This window comes from Triturus cristatus, chromosome 9 (genome assembly GCF_964204655.1).
Source record: "Triturus cristatus chromosome 9, aTriCri1.1, whole genome shotgun sequence".
In the NCBI taxonomy this organism is placed as follows: Eukaryota; Metazoa; Chordata; class Amphibia; order Caudata; family Salamandridae; genus Triturus; species Triturus cristatus.
In genome coordinates, this window is record NC_140592.1 from 534920151 (window position 1) to 534933473 (window position 13323).

Sequence of the window (13323 nt, forward strand, 5' to 3'; positions counted from 1 at the left end):
CCACAAATGGCACTACCCCGTTTTGCTTTTAAAAGGGCGAGAAATCTAAGAGATTACCTTGTGAAAACATATAAAGAACCTACCCCGAGCACTTTGACAAATCTTTGGGGTTTACCCCCGATCTTTGGCCACTATCCCTGTGGTCATTGTTCTGCTTGTCCAACCACATCAGTAGTAAAATCATGTGTACTGAATGGAAAAGAGTGGACACTACGACAACACTCAAATTGCCTTACTAGAAATGTCATCTACTGTATAGAGTGCCCATGTGGGTTATTCTATATTGGCAAAACTACACAGGAGGTAAAAAAACGAATTATTCAACACCAATCACGAATTAGATGTAGGATTGAAACAGCACCAATGGTTGAACACTATTTAACAAAGGAACATTTGCCCTCTGACATGAAATGGTTTGTACTGGAAACTGTAAAAATGAATAAACGCAGGCTGAATGTAGATCGTTTGCTTACATTAAAGGAAAACAGGTGGATTTGGTCAGCTAAAACAGTGGAAAGGGGATTAAATTCCTTTGTGGAATGGCAAACCTTGTCAACCCTATAATTGTGACACCTGTTTATGCTTGTTATTAAAGACCACCATTATACTGTGGTAGTAACTTATATAGTTCCAAGATGGCCGACATAATACCTAATGTTGGTTCTTTACTTACGTATTATTCTTGGGACTGCAATACCATGTTAATATAACACATGTATTATTTAGAATAGTTACTTTCAACAGTATTGTATTGCCTGTTTGGTTCCTTTTTGACTGGATTACGAATAGGAAGGCTTCTGCCCATTAGAATTAATATTACTCTAAGATGGCCGATTCGTTTGTCGTATCGAGACCAGCATGCCGCTGGAGTTAAAATCCCGTAGCCAGCGTGCACCCGGTGCTCGACTGACTTGGAGAGTGAGAGGCAGAATTCAGAGCTGCTAGAATCAGACGTTAAAATGTAAGTGAATATCGCTTCAGTTTAAGACACTGATTTAGATCTAGACGGGTATAGTAGAATCGGTTACTGATAGTTTTTTATTGTTGTCTCTTTAGACTATTACGGAAGAGACGAGTGTTGCCGTTTTGTCGGCGAGTAACAGCCGGTATGTTTTAGTAGTAGTTTTTCTACTACACGCTATTCACATAGGATTTTAAGGTGTGATTAGTAACTGTAATCTCTTTTGGTTCTTTGAAACCAGTATTTTGTTTACCACTGAACGCTGTATATACGCTGTTAAATTCCTATAACAGGCTGAATTTCCGATTTCTCATTGCAGTGAGTTTTTGAGTTTTGAGTCTTTTGTTACCAGACATTTGGTGGTTATGTTTTGCACTATGCATGGGAGACTTGTTTGGTGTGGTGCAGAGGTGTCGGGTTCTTTCAAATTGCCACTTCTTTTAAAGTGCAACCACACTTTGGGTGGTTGGAACAGATCACAACTGTTTTCCTTTCGTGTATAATCAATACAAATTTATGAACTCAAGTATATTAATAGAATGTATGTATATATTTTAATAGATTCATGGTGCAACTTCGGTCCTGAGGATGGTCTCTGTGATTGTTCTTCAAGAGTGAGACCGAAACGTCGACGCTGCGACACTTTCTTACACAATTAATAGGCATTGGTAGCCTAGAAAAATCCTTCTAGTTTGTATGGATTAAGTTCAATATATAGCCAAATATGTGGTTGGCTCTGTTTTGTTTGTAAGAAATGTCATTGACTATTGCTAATGAGATTCTAAAGAAGACAGTAGTTTTATGTTGCCGTACATGAAATGTAAAGTGTATTGTTTCACTACTTCAGAAATTGAAAATACAAATTTATTTTTGTTAAAAAACTAAAAATGAACTTGGGTCATTTTTTCGATTATTGCACTTTGTGAGTTTTTTCTTCTTCCTCTTTTTTGAGTTCAAGGAAATTAAGATCACTGTTGTGACTACCTAATTAATTAATTTCTACTGAATAAATCCTCAAGGTATCTATTGTTATTTAACTGATCTACCCAATTCCTTGGGGAATAGTGGGTTGCCCTATTGTGATTAACCGTCCTACAATGCAGCACCGAAAGACGGCGTGGGGTGCCCTGGGGGGGGAGGCGGCGCGAACGGGCCTCCCCCGCCTCCCCAGGTGGAGGCTCACCAGTTGCAGTAGGGCACCCCCTTGACGCTTCACTCACCGGCCAGCTGCAGCAGGGCAGCCATTAAACGTTTCACCTGCCGGACGACCACCCAGGCGGAAGTTCCTTTCTGCACCTAGTTTGCCTTTAGCGTTCCACCCAAGAAGTGGGCCCCCACAGTTGGTTGGTCGGGGGACCCACTCTGGTGGCCGTGGTGGAGAACTACTGCTGCCACAGGAGTCTCAAAAATGGTGGCCGGCTCTTGGATTCGGGCCTGGTCCACTAAGATGGCTCTGGGCTACCTCGGAACTCGGAAGCTTGCCTGCTCGGGCGTGGGCCCCACCCTTGAAGACGTCCTCTCAGCTTTGCAGATTCTACGGGAGTCATTGGCCCTCGACTCCCGCGGACTTCCGGTGGGGGCAACCGCCACTATCGCTCGATCATTCCACATTAACTTGCCTTTGCCCCGGGCGGTAGCCACCTTGTCCCCGTTTGGTGCCGTGAGAGAGACTGATTCAGGGTATCGGCGGAGAGACAAGCCTGCTGTCCCCCTCTCCGAAAGGACCACGGCGTCGCTGCAAGATGGTGGTGCCCTCATGCTGACGCCAGTTTCTGTTTGAATTACCAGGAGACACTGTAGTCTACCAACCCGAATCAGTTCTGGTGGAACCTCAGCATGATCCGGTAGGAAACAACTTTGCTTTCCCCACCTTCGAGTCACGATTCATGCTGTCTGTTCTTTCTGTTGGCATTAATGGAAATTTTTGGACTGCCGAAAGGGATTCTGGTCCGACCGTTAGCTAGTGGAAACATTTAGACTGTACACTGGACCCACCCGACCTCGCCCCAAAATGGCGCCGATGTAGGAGGGGCCTACAACTCCTTATGGCGTTCGAGGTTACTTGGCATTGATGTTGAGGGATATACGGTCTTCTTTTTTTTGCACATAGCGGGCGGGGAACGAGGAGGGTACAGACTGGGCATGCGAACAACCTTATTTTATGCTGGTCTTCTCATTATTGATTATTTTTATTTTCGCATTAAAGTAGTATTGCTCATGATACTCGACGCCTCTTGCACCGTGGCCGGCCTATACGGTTGTAGGCCCGTATTTGTGTACTGACATTTCTTTTCAATAAAGGGTTTTCGAATGAATTATGGGATCAGCGTCATAGCAAATCATTAGGGTTGGCGAAAGTTTTTTAATAATGACCAATATTCCCAAACAATAGAAGACAGATAATACAGACCCTTTGCCTGAATTTTGGATTGACGAAAAATTTGTATCCATCACACCTGTCTTCTTTTTTCCCAGAGTTGTTAGAAAATGGTTGACTGTAGCTTAAGGTATCTGCCGAATGCAAGGTATGGTACTCTGTCCCATAATATACGACTGATTGAGGAACAACTGCACGACGAGGGAACTCGAATTTAGGGACAAATAAAATGAAGCATCTTTGTATAGTAAAAAGGAAGGATATAGTAGATCTGTGGTATTAAACGCTCCTACAGCTAGCCTGGTACGTGGTAAGTAGAACTTTTTCGTGTTTATGCACGCTGACGTACTTTGAATGCTGCACCCCCCCCCTCTTTTTTTCTTTTCTTCCCTGTAGGCTACATCGGAGTCCCGACTGAAGAATGGAGTGGCCATGGACCGCACTATGCTCAAATGTAGGGAAAGACATAGACAAACGTTGTGAGATGGTGCGTGGAGTGCAGACAACCACTGAGAACACGAAAAACTGTATTGTATGACTGTGCGTACGTGCCCTGATTGTACGGTATGAATGTGTATGTATTGCATATGCCTGGGTCGCTGAAGAGAACGTCTTTTGTATGACTGAAACGCTTGTCTACCGATCAAAGGGATGGGAAAATAAACCCGAATATGGTAACTCCTCGTTTGAAGGAAGGACTCTCCCTCTCCTGGGAGCTAGTAAATTGGAGGGTGACCTACACCAGAAACTTGAAGGGTCATCCCCGTACGACGAACCCGACTCCAACTGATAACCCAAATGTACCACCAGTGAGTCGATTCGTGTGCTGACTAAATAAGAGAAGTTAAGAATACCCCAGGTCGGGACTCATCCGAAACCCCCCCCCTCAGCCCAGCTGTGCTCGATGTATGTACCGTTACACCCTATTCGGTATTTGTGTGTACGTGAACGTTGAATTTATGTTTTCCCCCAGCTTGTGTTCCTGGACGTAAAACTGACTCGTGCTGCTCTATGTTGTGTGTACACCAAGTAGCCTATTATCGTGCACGTCTCTCTCTCTCTCTCTCTCTCTCGTTTTATGTCGTACGTGTACCAAATAGCCTACTTGGTGCGCACGTCTTTCTCTCTCTCTCTCTCTCTCTTTCTCTCTCTCTCTCTCTCTCTCTCTCTCTCTCTCTCTCTCTCTCTTCCTCGCTGAAAGTTCCCTTGCCCTCTTTTGAGTAGATGACGAAACAGTACGTCCTCAATATATGTATAATTGGCCTAAACACGACGGTGTTCGAACAAATTGACAGAAGCAAACGACCGTAGTTTACCACACGACTACCTCTCCTTTCTGTAAAATGTTGAAACTTAATTGGCTGAGAAAGAAAGGACAGGTAAGACGACTGATGTCTCCCAATCTGGCCCTTATCACGGGAACTATTTGTCAGTGGTTTTTGTTTTATGGCTCTAACGACTCCACCTCCCTCGCCTAGAATCGCCCCGCCCAATTGTACAGAAATAGAGCGTCTAAGCACCCCGTCCTCCCAGTATAGTCCCAGTCCTTTACTAGCAGTCCCTGGAGAAAAATATGGATAGACAGGGCTTGTGTTAGAAGAACGAGTCTCTACCGGGGAAGCCGGTTCAAATTTTGCTAGACCAGGAAGTTATTGGATGTCAGACTTCTTGTAACACTTATAAGGTACAGGAATGAACACATAGCAGACCTAATGATGGAAATTTGCAAGAACACTCACAAACCTGCATCACAGCAATGATTACAGAGTTAATAGACTTCCACCGTAGAGTGACCGATAAACGTTTCCCCAACCACTTGGGGTTGGGAGAGAGAGAGAATGAAATGTGTAAATGTCTTCCCAACCAGTTCTCTAAGATTTTGTTTCTTGTACTAATTCAAAGATAACACGTGGTCATCGGAGAAGAGGGGTCGGACGTGACGCACAGCCTGGCTGCGGATCATGGAACATCTATGGCCTCGACCAAGGGGGAGCCACGGAGCAAAAAGAGGCGGGACGAGGCACCATTCTCAGCATGGAAAGCGATAAAAAGAAGGGCTATCCCGAAGCTCCCTGCTCACTGATCAGCTCATGCCTGAAGTCCCAGCCCGTCGAGCCCGATTGATGGACTCAGTGCTAAAAGATTCTGCTCTCCTTGGTCCGCTTTTTGATCCGATCCCACTCCACCCCCTCTTCCCTCGGCCTCCCAAGGCACGTCCCTACCCCCCCCTTCTCTTTTCCATATGGGATTTTGAACTTGACTTGACGAAAAAGGAACGAAATGCGGGTACCCCGTCTCAAGGTACCTATGATAAGATCAGTTAAGGAACAGGACAAAACAGGACTGTGATCTGAGAGCAAAGAGTGGTCACACCCTGCAACGTGAAAACCTGGATTTGAGCTGGACCTTAGCTCCACCTGACCGAAACTCATGTTGAGTTGAAATTGCTCTCCCAACCACCTTTGAATTGACTATCCTTCAAATCAAGTTCCCAAGGTCTTTTATCGGTCACTTCCAACTGCACACTAATAGTTAAGAAACATTAACTGGGTATAAATGACAATTGTATAGCATCAGCCGTACACATGACTATGCTGTTTAGTTTGATCCACACGAAGTCTAGGCCTTAAGTAATGTACGTAATATTCCTTGTTTTGTCAGACCACTCTTTACGGTATCAGGTTTGTGTTTAAGCAAGCTTCCCTCCACCTATCTCCGGGTCTGACATATGACGCAGCTGATGTAACTCTGTATGCGCTACCACTTCGCCTATCACATCAACTACATGTAATTATGTACAATTGTGTCAGATTATTCCTGTCTGTCCTGAGACTCTGTACTTTGAAACAGGAACGCATGAAAGCATTTACGATGTCGTGGCTAAGAATTTAACGAAGATAGATGTCGGCTAGACAAGCTGGCTAGATATGTTGAAAAGGGAGGACTGTTAAAATCTGGTTTGCGATGTCAACATAATCGGCGCCACCTTGTCCCCTCTCAGGCCCGTACGCTCACTTAAGCAGTAGCCATTTTGAAAGCACCATGGCCCCTCTGCCCCTCGCCGATCACCAGCACGTTCCCTTGGCGCTGCAAACATCCCCCCGCGCTCCGGCCACCCCCGCTCTCTCATACATGGGCCATAAACCCTCTCCTTCTGCGCGAACCTGCCATGGAACCACATCCCGCGCCTGACCAACACCTCCTTTCATCCCATACATGGTCATACATCCCTTTGATAACCCCCTTCCTCTGCGCACGATTGTCCGAACCAATCCCAGGCCATCACCTAGCCCTGCGGATGCAGTTTATTGCCCCCACTGCAAGGGAGACACCTCACATCAAAGGGATTACAGTAGATCAAGGTCCCCACCCCCTGAGACCCGACCAGTCGCACACACCCCCGGGAATTGGTGGAATGTCCAGCTGTGTGATAGCCATCTCCTACTGTGGGTGGGGTGGGGACTTCTACTGTAGATATGTGTGGGAACAAGCTTGAAGTGGGGATTCCAAGGATGTCTTTCCGTACATCAAAGTCTCAACAAGAATGTATCACATGTAATAAAGCAATAAACCTGTGTATAAGAGGCCAGGCCTGAGAGATATGGGTAGAGCACCTCGAGACGATACCTTGCTGTCCGATCTGACGTGTTCTGCTCCGACGGAATAAAACTTTGTTTCCTGCCTTCCAGTCTCCGGCGCCTGCCTCTTTTGTTGGTTAATTATCGAATGGTATAAGAGGCGATTACCGCCGGGCAATACTTGAAGGTTATCGACTGAAGGTGCCGCTACCATTTAACAGGCTAATAGTCAAAGCCACGGTGGTGGGGCTAGCACTTCACGCTGTGGGGGCGGAGGCATGCCCACAGAGTGGGCATGCAGGGATAGAGGGGAAGATGAACAGTGCTAAGGCTGAGGTGACAGCCAATAGATGATGTAATAATAGTATAAATACACTGCAGCTCATGGGAAGAAAAAAGTGGGCTTGGGAAGAAAAGCAAAAGCAAAAGGCAACTAATAAATGTGTTAAATTTCAAGTTTTGTTTCTTGGCACCAAGCTTGAGCTTTAAAATCCACTCTTCATGCGGACATTAAAAAAGGCAAGGCTACTGGACTGTGGTAACTCACAAGATGACACTTGCTGGTTTGAAATTGGCATTCAGTTGTAGAAGGTGATGTAGGAACCAGCTGATTGTAAAAATGTATCAGCTTGAGGAACAGCACCAAAGCTGAGAAGCTCATTTGAATCTGCATTTCAAATGAGCCTTAGAAATGTGTGTGGGTCTCAGTCCTCTTTCTCCCTTCTTCTCAAGGTTTTCCCAAGCATAAGCTGTCTCCTGCAGAGAAGGAAAAGATGACCAAGAGGTAGACCCCACAAATTTCTGAGCTGTAGGGGGCATACCATGCTGTTGCAGCAGAAAGCTTCAGTAAGCGCAGTGCCAGGTTCTGTCCATGCATAATGCCAAGCTGAACATCCGCCTCTTTAGTCTATTATATGTCCATCCACTAAACACACTGGGCAATAGACACAAAAAGGCCTTCTGTGAAGTACATTATGAGAGGTTAGCACACAGTAGTCTTTGACAAAGGCATAGGTACTATTGCACCTCCTGTGAATCCCCTCTGTAGCGTGTATATCCTGTTAAAGCCCTTTTAGCCCAATGCTTTGCGCGCCTGGTGGCAAGTCTATTTATCCACGTAGAATCCAAGTCAAACATAAACAGTAAACATTATAAGAACCCAAAAAAATGGCTAAGTAGCTTGCATGATGATAAAGCACTATTCCATTCATAAAAAACATGTAAAATACTACACAGGGGCCCTTTTGTGATCAAAAACAGGGGATTGATAGAGTAAAGGGGAGTATGCCGATGGCTCATTGCAACAATGCCCAGGGATTTAAGTGGGATGAAAAAAATGGGGGGGGGGGGGTCTCTCAAAGGGGCGTGGCCAATGTAATTAAGGGCGTGGCTTAAAACCACGTAAGCTAAAAATCTGTGCTTAGCATTGTGTGTCGCCCGACTTGTATTTTGCTGTTTCTGTCATTGCATGCAAATATATGATACAACAAGTAACACCATACCTACAACAAGTCAGGACTACTGGCTTTGTCAATGGTTGTTAGTTGCATAAGATAAATAAGCAGCAACTATGGCTTGTAAATAATATTGAAAAAGCTTCCACTTAAGGCCCTGGTGACACCACGAAAATTTTGCTGCTCCTGAGTTTCAAAAAGAGAAGGGAAATCCAGAGAGAAAATGACTCTCTTTAAAGGATTTCCCTTCTCCTACAACACTCACCTGGCATGACGTCATGCCATACCTTCTCCACTAGTGAGAAGGGAGCAATGCTGTGGTAAAAGTGGGCGGGATCGGCAGGGCACGGCGTGCCCCTACTTCTTTAATTCTATAGATATCATTCACCTACTTTTTTATTTTGAGCATGCGTCCCAGGACGCAAGAAATATCCAAGGCCCGCAGAGAAGGCTCGGCATTAGTGACTGTTCGGGACGGGCGGGGAGCAGGAAAGGAAAAGTTCTCCGTCTCTTGCTTCCTGCCCAGACAAGACAAGGAAGGTGTCCGCTTCTGCTCTGCCGCTGGCAGCTGCCCCCCCCTCTTTCTTACTCTTATTCCCTCTCTGTCTGTCTAACTCCTCCTCACTTACCGAAAACCGTGACTCAAGAAATGGTTCTCACCCTCTCTTTCTTCCTGTCGTTCATTTGTTCCCCTGTGAAATGGATGCAAAAAAGAAAACAACTTTTGCTGGAAATGCCGTTTTGACATTTTCCTATTCCAAAGTGCAGCCTCGGAAATAAAAGGTTCATAATATGAAAAATCAATAACTAAATGGAGCAAGACGGAGTGTTCTTAAAGTGGCCAGATTGGTTTTATTCAAACTCCAAAAACATTAGGGTCACTTTACCGAGTTTGCCAGTGAAGCGCTGTTTTCCCCGGTGGGGAAGTGCGCCAAACCTGGAAGTACTGCAATACCTGGTTGATGGGTGGATTGGTAAACAAAATGTGTACGGTGGCTTTGTGTTCACGAATGTGGTCTTTTTAAACAATACTGTTTACGTCTTGTAAGCATATAAGCAGTGGACATTGAAATGGGTCCTTTCTGGGCCTTGTAGTTTTCAGGCAAAAATACTGTTTTCTTTCTGAATGGTGAGTGTAAAAGCGTTAAGTTCACCATGTTGTTCCTGCTTACATTTCACATGCTTTATTTAATCTTTCATTCCCTATGAGTGTTTGCTTTTTCCAGGATGTTGTTACTTTTTCCTTTAGGCAGCATATTGCTCTTGCCTAGTGCGTAATTTGAATTGAGTCGCATCCAGTTATTTATAGCAGGTCAAATTGGATTGTAGTTGAAGGCAGTGGGAATTTCTCTCAGTGGGGCAGTATGTTGTTCAGTGAGCGAGCGGATGTAGCACGGGGGCTGAGCTGCCGAATTTAGAACTGGGGGAACCAGGTTCAGCCTTTAAGACCAGTCCCCCAGACCATTCTCCTGAGGGAGCACATTCCCATCCTAGACCTTAGAAGGCCCCGCAAAACCGGAAAAGCCCTGGTGTCTTAGCACCAGCAGGTGGACCCTAGCAGTGGCAAGTGTGGGTTCACCTTGAAGGCTTGCCCACCACAATCCATACTGAAGTTCACCTCTAGTCTTGTGGACAGGCCTACGAAGTAGCAGACCCAGGAGCGACAGAGGTCACAGGGCCCCTGAGAAGAGCTGGCTCTAGGGCGGTGTGACTGGTGTGACTGCAACGGGTGCTGACTGAGTGGGGGCGTTGTAGATTATGGTTTTAAAAGCACTTGCTGCCTCCTTCCTGGCCTACAGCAATTTTCGGCAATATTAAAAATGTCATGATAACTCCGGTGAGTAAACTTCTTCCTAGAGCAAGATCGGAGTTTTGTCTAGTGGAAGTTTTGACTCATGGAAATATAGTGCAGAGGGTTAATATGCCTGCTGCAAAGAAAATGTACCATGCCCATCACAAAGTGCACATATTTAAAATAGGTCAGTGTGTTACTGCTTTTGTCAGTAAGATCCTTTTGCTACTTACAGTTTACAAGTTAAAATCCTAACAAAGAACAGTCAGCTATTGACTGTCATCTAAGAGCTGCATACAAACTGCAAGGTATAAACTAGAGCTTTATGGTTTTTTCCCTAAGCCTTTGGTTATCCTAATGTTGCAAAAAGTGTTCATTTGGATAGAAATCAATAATGATTATTAAAGACTACCCCCAATCATGGTATTAAGTTGTAAATTCTGAGTTTGTGTTTCTCCAGATCAATCACTATTAAACTATACTGCCTACTAATATGGTTGTCATGTGACTCCTACACCTTGTAGTCCTTTGTCTTATGTAACATTTCCTATACAGTGATTTACACACGTAAAATTGATTGTCTGTGTACATTGCTGACGAAAGAAACTCCATGGCTCGGAAACAAATGGATTGTGCTTCCACTTTTAATCATATTTGGGACATTCTGTGATTAGAAACATATCCCACTTTGTCAATTTATTTTAATGTCAATAGCTCATATTAATCGTTAAATAATCATGTGTATCTATTGGTTGTATTACATAACATAATAAGCTGTAACTGGTCAGTGAAATGCCAAACAAATACTAAAGATTGGGATGTTTTGCCAATCCTGACCACACCCCTAACTCCGCCCACTGACCCCATCCGCGGGTTATTCCCACCCACTGATTCTCCGCCCACAGTTCCCCTACTTTCCCCCCCCCCCACTTCGACCACTGGAGCAGTGTGAGCAGCGGACACTACTGAGAAGTGAGCAGTGTGAGCACACGCACATCGACGTGCCTGCTGTCACTGCAGTCCGGAAAAAACGAACCGCCTGTGCCAGGGCACAAAACAGAACCCGATAGGGACCCGTTTCGTGCCCCTCTTAAAAAAACTGCCGGTGCTCAGCACCGGTGAGACCCAGCCCACTCAAAGCCCTGGGTGATGCATTCGCCAGACTGTCTAGTTGAGCTACAGAGAGCAGTCTTTGGATATTTCTTTGCAGAGGGGTCTAGTTAAGTGGAGCAATGCCCAGAGATGGTATCCCCCAATATTGTTCAGGAGGCATACACATACGTTTATTCGGGTGCATCTTGCAGTAGGAGCTAGAGTAAAGTACAATTTGTGTACAGGTCCTCGCGCTATCAAGCGCAGGGTCACACATTTGTTAATACAATGACACTCACGAACACTGAAACCATAGAAGTATCTATCACACATAATCAATCCGAAAACTTGACAGTAATGTGTACAGCGTGCGGAACACCCCTCCAACACTTAGGGGCAAGGTGCTAATTCTGAGACCTATAATTAACCACTAGTCGATTTATCTTCTCTTACTGGTTAAGCCATATTACTTCAAACTACGGCTGGTGCCTTATCTGAGACAAGTTATCTCCCAAAAGTGTGACGGCTCATAAATCATACGACCCCTTCAAACTGGACATACCTTTTAGGTTGCTTTTGGTGGGGGCTACGCTCTCAAACGCCCGTTCCACCCGTTTCTCATTCAGCGCTAAGAACGTCCTTTCAGTTCAACTTTCTAATGCTGAAAGCGCGTGCATGCAACATTTTGTGAAGAGAAGCGTGTCCTTTCTCAAAACAGCCCCGTTCTGTGCTACGGTTCGACAAGGCTGTAGGACATGACGAGTGGGGTTCTCAGTACGTACCTTGCTGGTGAGAGGAGGCGCGGGGCGATGAGGTGCTGTGGGAGGGATAAGGACGCACTGGAGCAGTCGAAGTTCTGACTACTCTGTTATTCGTGCTGAGGATTTTTGAACACGTTCTATGTCATTATTTCCGATCAGGAAAGAGAACTAGCCCAAAGAAAAAAGCTAAGTAGCTACAGCGGATCTGTACTGCTCTCTGTCGGGCATGTAGGAGAATGGCTCCTGCTATGTGCGATTATTACAGAGAGAAGAAACATTGAGTCACACCCACAGACTGTGTTGGCTCGTAACACTTACGATTATTGTGACTATTTGCCGGAGGTGCTGGTCGCTGTGTGTGGTTTTTTTTTTAAATCACGGTCTTGGTTAAACCACTTGGCTGCTAAGCCTTTTCCCTGTAACACGCTAAGCGTATTCTTTGCTTTTGAGGTACTCTGCGCTTGCGCCTTCAAAACTTTTCTTTCACATAAGGTATCCACTCCAAATTTGCATCCCTTTTTTCCCGACATACTGGAGATTCCAAAGTTACCCAGGGGTTGTGAATTCCCATGGAGGGGACCGAGAAAATAGCCAAAAAGTAGCTTTTTTTTGTTTTAAATGTAAAAAAAAAAAGTGCTGCACAAGAAAATGTCTGTTTTTTTGGTTTTTCCCCCCGAGAATGGCATCAGCGAAGGTTTGCTGTGCTTGGACCACCATCTTCCCAGTTTTCAGAAACAAGCACACGTCTCAAAAATGCAACTTTTTACCAGTTTTATCATTTTTCTAAGATGTCCTTTTTTCCTAACGTTACAGTTTGTGGTGGAAACAGGTGCACAACCCGTGGGAGATCCCAGAAAGCCATACATTTATGAAAAGTAGAGAACATTCTGGATTCAGCAAGGGGTCATTTGTGTGCATCCCTCACATTTTCGCCCAAAAATACTAACTGTTGAAATACCTTCTGGTGGCAGAGCTATGTAGGGTTTGTAGGTTCTCCAAGAACCCAAGGTACTTCGAGCCAGCAACGGAGCTGTACATTACAATGTTTTTTTTACTGTGAACTGACCATGCAGCAATTCATATGGTAAAATGAAAAGAATTACAAGCATTGGAAATGCAATCGGTCTCGCGTTTATTTGTGTTGAAGCTATTGACATTGTAAATGGCAATGTATTTTACATATGTGTTATGCAGTGTATGTGGTGTGTAGTGGAACTATGTGGGCTGGATTGGATTAGTTAGTTGTGTAATTGTGTGGAGTGTAATTGTGTGGTGGGGAGTGGATTTGTGTAGTGGCATTATGTGGCA

General features: G+C 44.9%; 1 protein-coding gene across 4 annotated transcripts in view; it reads right to left on the minus strand.

The window, feature by feature from the left end:
- LOC146798257 (inositol-trisphosphate 3-kinase B-like) overlaps positions 1-12156 on the minus strand; it is an 856729-nt gene extending 844573 nt beyond the window's left edge. The window contains exon 1 of one of the 4 annotated variants that reach the window (XM_085625536.1): positions 12037-12156. The gene's annotated coding sequence lies outside the window, so the exon portion shown is untranslated. Of the gene's footprint in view, positions 1-11816; positions 11955-12036 lie in introns of those variants that run through there. The other 3 variants (XM_085625539.1, XM_085625537.1, XM_085625541.1) reach the window with 3 other exon arrangements.
- Between the last annotated feature and the right edge of the window lie 1167 nt (positions 12157-13323).